The 11,644-nt window shown below is 36.7% G+C and overlaps 1 long non-coding RNA gene across 1 annotated transcript in view; it reads left to right on the forward strand.

The window, feature by feature from the left end:
- The first annotated feature begins 9,915 nt into the window (after positions 1-9,915).
- LOC130459594 (uncharacterized) overlaps positions 9,916-11,644 on the forward strand; it is a 3,851-nt gene continuing 2,122 nt past the window's right edge. Inside the window, exons 1-2 of the long non-coding RNA XR_008919103.1 lie at positions 9,916-10,125; positions 10,768-11,286. This is a non-coding gene — a long non-coding RNA (uncharacterized lncRNA). The remainder of the gene's footprint in view (positions 10,126-10,767; positions 11,287-11,644) is intronic.

The following is an 11,644-nucleotide window of genomic DNA, read 5'->3' on the forward strand; positions in this document are numbered from 1 at the left end:
TTTGTATGAGAGAACCGCTCATATTTATGGTTTGCAGTCTAGAAGGGACAGGAAAAATGTTGTTGGGGAGAAAGAAAAGAGTTTAATGGCCGGGAAAACCAAGGGAATTTCAAGAAGAATATGAATGAGAATAGGAATGGGAATGGAAATGGAAATTTTCGAGGAAGAAACAATCAGGGGCACAACAATAGGAGTCAATCCGAGAGAGTGTATCACTGCAAGAGGTGCAACAATAACCACCTTGGGAAGGACTGTAAGGGAGAATTGGTGAATTGCCACTACTGCCAGAAAAGGGGGCATAGAGAGTTTGATTGCTTCACTAAGAAGAAGAGGGAGCAGAATGGTAGTGAGAGTGGTAACCAAGGGAAACCAGGGTTTAACCAATCCGGAAATCAGAGTTCGAAGCCTATAGGGTCGCAAAACACCCAAGGAAACCACAGTAAGTCTGCCAATGAGAACAACAACCAGAATAAGGCTCCGGGCAAACTGTTCGTGATGAGTAGAAATGAAACTGAACATCCTGCAGACGTAGTTCATGGTACTTTTTCTATTAACTTCGTGCTAGTTAAAACATTTATTCGGTAGAAACTTATTCTTTCGTTTTGTCATTTGTTATTAAGAGTCTGAAGTTAGTAGATTTTGATTGATTGATTTACCTGTTATTATGCCTACTGGTGTAACCATAAGGTGTATAAGATTATTTAAGAACTTGCCTTTGAAGATAAAATATTGCGTTTTCATTCTGATTTGATAAAAGTTTAATCTGAGGGACCTAGATGTAATTCTGGGGATGGATTGGCTAAGTTTGTACAAGGCCAAGATAGACTGTGAAATTCAGAAGGTAAGTTTAAGGAACCATATTGGAAGGTGACCTCATGCAGACGTTTTGAGAAGTCCAAGGACCTTTAGTTATTTCTGTAATGCAAGTGAGGAAATTGATGAATAGGGAGTGTGAACTATTTTTCTGTAGTGTGTTAGAGGTGAGTAAAGAAGTTGGAGTGAAAATCGAGGATGTTGCCATTGTGAGTGGATTAATTGATGTGTTCCCGAGTGAAACTGCAAGTATGTTACCTGTTAGAGCCTTTGAGTTCACTATACACTTAGTTCCTGGAACGACACCTATATCTAAAGCACCATATAGAATGACACCTCCTGAAATGAGCGAATTAAGACACAATTGCAAGAGTTGTTTTGTTAAAGGGTATATTAGGCTTAGTGCATCACCGTGGGGAGCTCATGTGTTGTTTGTTAAGGAGAAAGATAAGAGTATGGAATTATGCCTCGATTTTAGGGAACTAAACACCATCAAGAACAAGTACCCTTTGCCTAGGATAGATGACATATTGGATTAATTGAATTCGGCGAGTGTGTTCTCGAAGACTGATTTGTGTTTGAAGTACCACCAATTGAGAATAACTGATAAGAGCCTAAGACCTCATTAGGACTCGTTATTGTCATTATGGGTTTAGAGTAATGTCTTTTGGGTTAACCAATGCACCTTCCATGATTATGGATTTGATGAATAATTTTTTCGATGAATTCCGAATTAAGTTCGTTATTATGTTATTGATGATATCCTGATTTATTCAAGGAATGAGAAAGAGCATGAAAAACACTTGAGGATTATTTCGGAGACGCTTATAAAGAATCTAGTTTTATTAAATGAAGTATACAAATCTTGAAGTGATGTGTGTATAACTGACACCGACGGAAAAGTGAGGGACTAAATTGATTGAAAACTATGTTACGTGAGGGAATAAATTTAAGAGAAAATTCGAGTGGTCCAGGATCGTTAGAAGTCATTTGGCGTCTTGAAAAGATGAAAGGAAATTTATGAATTGGTGAAAGAGCTAGGAGTTGTGCCCAAAAGTTATACATCCATGAAGAGATAAGGAGGTTTGGTAAAAAGGAAAAGTTGACCAGAAGGAGTCTCTGTAGATCCTGCTAAGATTCAAGCTGTGAGTGAGTGACCTATTCCAAGAACGTGTCCGATATCTAATGTTTTCTAGGCCTAGATGACCATTATAGGAGGTTGTGAAAGACTTTTGGAAGAAAGCAAAACCAGTGACCAACTTGTTGAAAAAGGAATAGAAATTCAAGTGGAGTGAGAAACGTGAGGAAGCTTTCCAGAGTTTAAAAGAACATTTGACTTCCGCACTCGTTGTCGTGTTAGTTGAAACCTTATGAAACTAATTACCCTACCCATGACCTAGAGCTAACTTTTATTATGTTCACCTTGAATATTTAGAGACATTACCTTTATATGAAAACATGTAAGATCCTTATCGACCATAAAAGTCTGAAATTTGGGAAAAAGGTCCAGTTGAATCTTGGGACAACATTGAAAATGATACTGCTTTCCACCCTGCAACCGATGTGAGAGCACTAACCAAACCATGGGAGATATGTCGAGAGTGTACTATTGGCTTTAAAGAGAAGTTGGGAGATTATCTAGATTTGATTGAATTTTCGTGCATCAATAGTTACCATTCGAGCATTATGATGTCACATGTTGAGGCATTGTGTGGAAAAAGTGTAGAAGTCTATTTGCTGGAATGATTTGAGTGAAAATATAGTATTAGGGGCAGAATTCATTGAGGAAAAGATATCCAAAGTTATTCCCTGGGATGAGTTACGAGGGCGTAACTCGTTTTCTTTAAGGGGGGTAGAATGCGATAGAAATTCGCGCTTTTTACCTATTTTTATAGCAATTTTATGCATTTTATGCTCATCTTTAGCAAATTATACATGTTGATGCAAAGTAAATAGATTCTACGCATAAGAAAAAGATGTTCATGAGTAACAAAAGCAACTTTAAGTTGGCAAAAGAGTGCACATGAGTGGCACAAGTATTTCTCCAGTAAGAATTAGTTGAAAACTTTTGAAAAATGCGTGAAATTTCGTGTCAAGTTTCGGGACGAAACTTCTTTTAAGAGGGGTAGATTGTAATCCCCCGTAATTTTATAAATCTTTTTTAATATATTTTAATGTATAGTTAATTATATTTAAATAAAATTTACGAATTTGAGAAATAAAAATGTAATTAGCGAATATTTATTTTTATACGTTTTAAATATTTCAACGATTTATGAAATTAAAATAATTTTAGAATTTTATGTTGAAAAGAAATCGAATTACGAAAACGATTGAATTAAGGAAACGATCCTAATCGATTTTGGATTGAAATCCTAAAACTAAATCCTAATTCTAGCCCAATTGGCAAAGCCCAAATAATAAGACCCAAAACACTTTACTCCTTTCCTTCTCTTTCAATTCACGTAAAAAGCCAAAAAAAACAAGAAACCAAAACCCCTTTCTCTATCATCATTCACGTGAATTTGCAAACCCTCAAACCTCCTCCTTCTTCAGCCACCACGCCAACCACCGTCGGACCACCACTGCCTGCGCCACCGGTCCTCATACGCACGGTAACTTCTTTCCTTCTCCCTCTCTTGCTTCGTTCTTTATTACATCTCTTTCGTTTCCTTGCTCTCCTCCTCATTCGTTTCTGTTTGTTGAGGCAGCCCCGCACAACCACCACCACCACCTGGTCGTTGCCGCTTCGCTCACCCTCCCTACAGCGCTGCCTTGCTGCACCGTACGTCAACCACCACAGCTTCCCAGTCAGGCTCGCTTTTCCGTCTCCTCCTCTCTGTTTCTTCCTTGCTCCGCACGCGTCGCCCAACCACCGCAACCAGCCGTGTCAACCACCAGTGTCGCACCCCTGCTGCGCAACAGCGACCCTGCCCCGCCGCTGTTTCCCCCTCCGGCTAGCGCCCTCCTCTCTTTTGGTTAATTCTTTACCCTTTTATTTAATTAATGTAATATTTATGTTTTAATAATTTAATTAAGGTTTTCATTATTTAAATTATTAGTTTTGATAATTTATATTTAGAATTCAAATTATATGTTGATATTATAAACTAATTTATTTTCAGATTTGTTAATCATGCTTAAGTTAGAGTTTTAATTATGTTTGATTAATTAATTTATGTTTCCTTGAATTAAATTTATAGTTTTATGATTTAATTATGAATTTTATATTTATATGTTTTGCATAATTAAATTATTAATTTTCAGATTATATAATTTGATTGAAATAAGAGTCTGGATTATTTAAAGTATGAACTTTAAGGTTTTAATGGTTTTAAATCATGGTAGGATGGTTGTGGATTATTAACATTATTGTTTCAACGTTCTAGGCATGTTAAATTGGCCTTGGCAAAGTTTTAAACGAGTTTATATTGCTGAAAATTAAACTATGATGTTTGCAAAGAGTTTTCAACGAAACTAATTCAATAATTATTATGCTAGGAAATCAAATACTCAAGTATTGATATTGGGGAAGGTTCTAATTATGTTTACTATGTATTTAGAATGTTTTTTTATGGTTGCGAACGATTAGAAATTGATTGGGAATATTTGTTGGTTGTTTTAGGCGGAGAATTCTCTTTAGGCGACTTTTGAATTATTAAAGTAGTCTCGCAGTTTGTTTACACGAGGTACGTACATACCTGTGTGTTTGTGGATGTGTGTTATTGTTGAAATCATGTTGAAACGTATTTATGAACTTGTTTATGTTGGAATTTCATGTTCAATGTCGTTGGATGAATGTGTTGAGTATATATTTTTATTATAAGAATTATAACATGTTAGTATGGATGATTGATGCAAACATGTTTCTTGGGAACACTAGATTATTTTATATATATATATATATATATATATATATATATATATATATATATAATATATATATAATATATATATATATATATATATATATATATATATATATATATATATATATATATTTAGACCGATTGATCGTTGTTCCCTTTTACCATTTCACTACTTTATGAGGGCCGAGGACCTTGTTTAGTAAGTTGAACCTTATACCCATGTAGAGGGGTTGATCTTTATTAAAGGAAAGGTTGAATTAATTGGAATGAGTCTTGATTGAGACAATTGTGATCACTTACTTAATTCCAAGATAAAAACAGTTTTGATTAATGGTTGATTGTATGACTTATGTGATTGTTGAGTCATAACAAAGTATTAATCTGTAAATCATGTAAAGTGAAACTGAGTAGCAACAGCTTTAGACTGTGCACGTCTGAAGTGACGGACAATCAGGAGTTGGGGTCATAGGTTGCCTATGGATTTTCCCGGGGCCGGATTGATTACCGGTTCTATTTCAGTCAAACGTTCCTCGATATCGCAGGTCATTGGGGTTACGGAGTCGCTCCCGTACCTCGCCTTCCTTAGTGAAGGCTTCTAGTAGCAACTCGGTCCATTGACTATTTCAATTAAAATAATGTTAATGATACAAAGATCTAGTTCAGTCAAATATAGTCTTCAAGTCAATATGTTTTGGTTATCCTTACTTATGTTTTATTAGTATCATGTTAGGGTTGTTCGTTTAATAAAATCATGTTAGGATTATTATTGTTTTAGTACGTAGTACTCAGCTTTGCTGATTAAGTGCTTTGTTTATGTGTGTTGATCATGGCTATGCCTTATTGATCATGTGATGACCCATTTTGGTGAGCAGTCTCTAAGAATTAATAAGCGGTGTCCATCTACAGGTTTGAAGATGATGCATCATTGGGATCGGGATTAGAGAGCTAGTATTTATTTTGTTTTACTAAGTAACTTGGGGTGTTAAAGTTGGACTTTAAACTTGTCGTACTATTTACATTTCCTTATTTTCGTTGATTGGTTTTTGGGATTAAATCTGTAATCAATTATTTATAAACCTAAAAGTTATTCTTATGTTTTCCACTGCAAAATTCTGAATAAGCCGTTACGTTTTCACACGGGCGATAAGACTTTGATAATTCTCTATAGTTATATTTATAAAAAGGGTTATTTTAGAAAAAGGAAATTGTCGGGGTGTTACAAACAAGCTCCACAGCACCAAAATGGGGGGGCTACTGCACAAACACCACCTCACTCTCAAGTGATTCCACAAGCTAGTGGGAATGTTGATTGGAAGATTGTTACTAGAAGGACTAAGGGACCTTCTAGGTTGAGGAATATGAGCCCTAGCAACCCATTCACAGTTCTTTCAGGTGACTTGGGGTTCAAAGATATTTCTGATGGTGACTGTGGGGGTGATTATGATTCTATTCATGACTCTAATCATGAAGAAGGTTAGTCTTTGTACCTGGAATGTTAGAGGCCTCAATGATCATAGTAAGACTGCTGAGGTGAAGCATCTTTTGAGTAAGAATAACATTCATATTATATCTTTGATTGAAACTAGAGTGAAGGAGGCAAAGTTTAAACAAATAGCTAGCAAATTTGGTAGATATTGGAGTTGGGGGGAGAATTATAGGGACAACCTTAGGGGCAGAATTTGGTTAGGTTGGAAACAACTTGAGGTGGACTTGTCTATTTTGGTTTGTCATGAGCAATATGTTCACTGTGTAATTAGAGATAGAGTTGGGGATATCTCTTTATACTTCACTGCAGTTTATGGGTTACACACCATTGAAGCTAGAAGGAGTTTATTACATTCTCTCTTACAGGTTCAGTCTAGTGTGGGAGCTTATCCATGGTTATTGTCTGGGGATTTCAACACTCTATTATCTAATGGGGATAGAATACATGGTGGTCCTGTTACAACTGCTGAAATCTGTTACTTTAATGAGTTCATTCTTTCAGCAGGTCTTTGCACTTTGCAGAGTATAGGCAACTACTTTTCTTGGCACAAAGGGCATGTTGAGGGGAAAACTGCAAGCAGAATTGATTAGTGCTTGGGTAATGCAGCTTGGGTGTTAAAGTTCAGTGGTGTGCCTATGCAGTATTTGAATTTTTCTATTTCTGGTCATGCCCCCCTGATGGTTACTTGCTTGCCTGATAAACCTGAAGGGGGTAAACCTTTTAGGTTCCTGAATTTTCTTGCTGACCATAGCAACTTTGATCCATTGGTAAAATCTATATGGGATACTCCTGTTATAGGTTCCTGTATGTTTCAACTTTGGTGTAAACTGAAACAAGTAAAGGTTAAGTTGAAAGCTCTTCATAGGGAGGAATTTCTGGTATTTCTGAGAAAATCTCTAAAGTTAAGGAATTATTGGATACTGTGCAGCATTCTTTGATTACTTCCTCTACACCAGATTTACATAAGCAAGAAGTAGAGTGCATTGCTGATCTAAGGAAGTGGCTAAAGGTGGATGAGATTGCTTTAAGGCAAAAGTCCAGGATTCAGTGGTTACAGGTGGGGGATTCTAATCATCACTATTTCTATTCTTCTCTCAAAGAAAAGAATAGGATAAATAGGATCTCAATTTTATATGATGCTAATGGAAGTAAACTAGTTGAATTTGATGTTATTCAGAGGGAAATTATTTCCTTTTATAAAGAACTGTTGGGTTCTGCTGCTTCTTCTCTCCCTTCTGTATATCTGCCCACATTGAGAAAAGGTCCAACTCTTAGTGCTTCTGCTAGGAGATGGTTAGTTATACAAGTTACTAATAGTGAGATTAACCAAGCTTTGAAGTCTATAGGGGATGATAAAGCTCCTGGTTTGGAAGGGCTAAATGCAGTGTTCTTCAAGAAGTCTTGGCACATCATTAAAGATGATGTTTACAAAGCTGTTAAGGAGGTGTTCCTGACTAACACTTTATTACCTCAATTCAACACAACCTCCATCACCCTTGTCCCTAAAGTCCCTAATCCTACATTGGTTAAGGATTTTAGACCCATTGCTTGCTGCAATGTGGTATATAAACTGGTTTCCAAAGTGTTAACTACTAGAATGCAATCTGTAATTAGTGAAGTGGTGAATGAGTCTCAATCAGGGTTTATTCCTGGCAGACATATTTCAGATAATATTTTGCTGGCTACTGAGTTGATTAAAGGATACACTAGAGCTCATATCTCCCCTAGATGTCTGCTGAAAGTGGACTTAAGGAAAGCTTATGACTCTATTTAATGGCCCTTCCTTAGGTCTGTAATGATTGAGCTAGGCTTTCCTGAGTGTTTTGTGGGTTGGATTATGTCTTGTATTACCCAGTCTCCTACAACATTTTGATTAATGGCACCCCAACCTATCCCTTCAAAACAAAAAAAGGCTTGAGACAAGGTGATCCAATGTCTCCATTCTTGTTTGCTCTAGGTATGGAGTATCTCACTAGGCACTTGCAGCAGCTTCAATTTCTTCCAGATTTTAATTTCCACCCAAAATGTGAGAAGCTTGCTATCACACACTTGATGTTTGCTGATGACTTGTTAATGTTTTCAAGGGCAGATCCTTAGTCAGTTTCGATGCTCCTTGATGCCTTTTCCAAGTTTTCTAAAGCTTCTGGTTTAGAGGCTAATCTTGATAAGAGCAATATTTATATAGGTGGTGTCACTGATTCTGAGAGACAGGCAATTACTGATGGTGTGCATATTTCTGAAGGTCAATTTCCTTTCAGGTACTTGGGGGTACCTTTGTCTAAAAAGAAACTGGCTTATAACCAGTGTAGACCTTCGATTGATAAGGTAGTCAGCAGAGCCAAGACTTGGACATCTAGGAACCTTTCCTATATTGGTAGGTTACAACTTGTTCAGTCCATTCTTTTGAGCTTGCAATCCTTTTGGTGCCAAATTTTCATTCTCCCAAAAAAAGTAATCAAAGAAATTCAAAATTATTGCAGAATCTTCCTCTGGACAGGGCACACTGATCCATCAAGGAAATCTTTGGTAGCTTAGCATAGTTTATGTCTTCCAAGGAGTGCAGGAGGGTGGAACTTGAAAGAAATGTGTGTGTGGAATAAAGTTGTTGTTTCCAAGCTCTTGTGGGCCCTCACCTATAAGAAGGACAAGCTTTGATGTAGATGGGTTCGTGACTATTACATCAATAGAAGACCTTTATCTACTCAGTGGCCCTCTACAATTTCTTGGCCACTGAGGAAAATTCTTTCTTCTTATCAGCTTATTGATGATGTTGGTGGATGGGTTGCAGTGTGCAAAAAAGGTCAGTTCTCAATCAAGTCTATGTATCAGGCCTTGCTAGGGGAGCATGAGAAAGTGCCATGGAGGAGGATAGTTTGTAATAATGCAGCTACTCCTAAAGGTCTGTTTATCACTTGGTTAGTCTTATGGAATAGGCTACCTATTAAAGACAGGTTATTGACATGGAAGGTGGTGGCTGATGATCTTTGCCCTTTATGCTCTAAGTGTTCTAAGTCTGTCTCTCATCTCTTCTTTGATTGCGAGTATGCTTCTAGTGTCTGACAGAAGGTGTTTCATAGTCACACTTTGTTAGGAGACCAGCTAAGTTTGATCAGGAGCTTCTTTGGATACCGAAGGCTACAAAGAGAACTGGTGACATGCATAAGATCATGATAATGTACTTTGCTAAATGCATTTATTGGGTGTGGATCCAGAGAAATGAAATGGTGTTCAATCACAGGTGCAGAGATCCTAAAGAGTTGTTGCAGGACATAATATTTAGAGTAGCATGTAGAGCTAATGATAGCCAAAAATAGTTCTTGCTGAACTAGTGTGTTAGCTGTAGTGTTGTTCTTTGTTGTTGTGGTGTTGGTGCTGTTGTGTCTTGTTCTTCCCTTATAAAGCTTGTTTAAGTTGTTTCCCTCCTTTTGGTAATAATTTTATTTGCAAAAAAAAAAGATCATTTAGGAACGGAGGTAGTAGTAAATATTACCTCCGTTTCGAAATAATGGGGACGGTTTCCATCACCGGGTGTTTCAAAATAATAGGGACATTGTGTTGTATTCCATTTTGGATAGATGACTCACTATATTTACAACGGTTCCCAAAAAAAAAGCACACTTCACCGACACTTGATTAATGCTACCCACACCAATTACCCACCTAACTTACTTTTCTCTCTCCTCTCAACTCAATGCTACGGTGCTACCCACACCAATTTACCCACCTAATTTACTTTTCTCTCTCCTCTCAACTCAATCTCCAAAGAGCTCTCCATGAGATTTTTTCTTCATTCTTCACCCTCATGGCTGGAGTTCATGAGGTTGTTCGTGTGCTCCATCAAATTTAGGTGTTCTTGAAGCTAATTTTCTAGGTTAGAATTTCGCTTCAATTTGCGGAGTACTGGTTTTCTTCAAATTCGTTGTGTAGACCATCGCCGATCTTCCCAGAAAAAGAAAGGTATTTGTTCCGATTTTGTTGCTACAATGTAATTTCTTACTATGCCTAATACGGAAATCCCTCTTATTTTCATATGGTTTGTTGGATCTTTAATTACTTGGGAATTAATGCGATTTTTTTGTTTAAGACTGATGGGTTATTGTGGGCAGTGTGGTTATAATGCATATGTTGTGGTTATCTACATTTTGTGTTTTTGTTCTTTGTTCCATAATAATTTTTTGTTGCTATGATCTTGTCAATGTTATTTTCAGTTTCTAGGTTAAAATTGGGGAAAATTTCTTGATTTATTTTCCAGAAAAAAAACATAGATGAGATAGTACTCTGTATGATGGAATTTCTGATTATAATCATGAAAAGGTTGTTTGGTTAATCTGACTAATTCTAGAAAAAATCATAAAGGTTATTAATTTATTTTCTGTTTCTAAGTAGTAATCTGATTAATTTCCAGAAAAAAACATAAACGTGATTATTTTCACAAATTTTTGATTTTATTTGGAAGTTTATGATTTAATCAAATTTGACATTTTTTCCTCTTTGATTTTAATTGTTTGTCGACATTAGCCACATAATTGTAGCTTGTTTTACTGCAATTTATGGTTTATTTTGGGGTTAACATGATTTCTAAATCCTTCTATTCTATAGGTTATCATAAGTTAATAGTTGGATTATGGATTATGTTGAAGACACGGAGGAGCCGGACCCGTAACTGGTGGTATCCGAAATGGATAAGGAAGAGTGGGAGTATTTGCAAGAACGTCTACTTCATCGCTACCATAATCCTCCTCCTGTTGTTGCCCCATTCATCCATGAAATCCCTGATGTGCCTGAGACACCTGATAAAGTCTTAACCACTCGTGAGGTTATTTCCTATTTTCGTCGGTCGCGGTGTAAGATGGCTCGTCGATTGTTCAGGAAGTCACCTGGGGTATCCTTGTTTCGTATTCAACTTCAACTTCAACCTCGGATCTTCCTCCTTCAACTTCAACCCCGGGGCTTCCCTCTTCTTCGTTGGTAATTGGTGAGGAAATTCAATGTGCTGACTACTCTGTTTCTCACAGAAAGTATGAAATGGGGGACGAGATGTTGTGCCTTTTGTGTCCGGTGTATTTTACTTATCACAAGAAATCAAGTTAAGAAATCCCTTGATCTCTCTATACTCGGGTATGTCCTGACATTTATGATTTTGGTGTTGTGTTAGCATTTTGAAAACCGATTGTGTATGTTGTTGAGGTTGTGTTGGAAGTCAACTAATGTGTATGGAGTACAGTAGTATTTAAAATGTAATGTAGAGAATAGGGTATTGTGACTCTGTAGATTGAAATGTTAATGTGTAGGTGTAGCTGCTAAATTAGTATTACTAGAATCAGCTTGCTATTGATTTTGAATGTGGCCTTTAAAGTGAAATAGAAATGCAATGTTCATGGCTTGATTACATTCATGGTTTACAAGTATCTTACATTTCATAGTTCGATTGCATTCATGGTTTACAACATCTTATAAACATAAAGTTTTACATTCA

Source organism: Spinacia oleracea, chromosome 4, assembly GCF_020520425.1.
Source record: "Spinacia oleracea cultivar Varoflay chromosome 4, BTI_SOV_V1, whole genome shotgun sequence".
Lineage (NCBI taxonomy): Eukaryota > Viridiplantae > Streptophyta > Magnoliopsida > Caryophyllales > Amaranthaceae > Spinacia > Spinacia oleracea.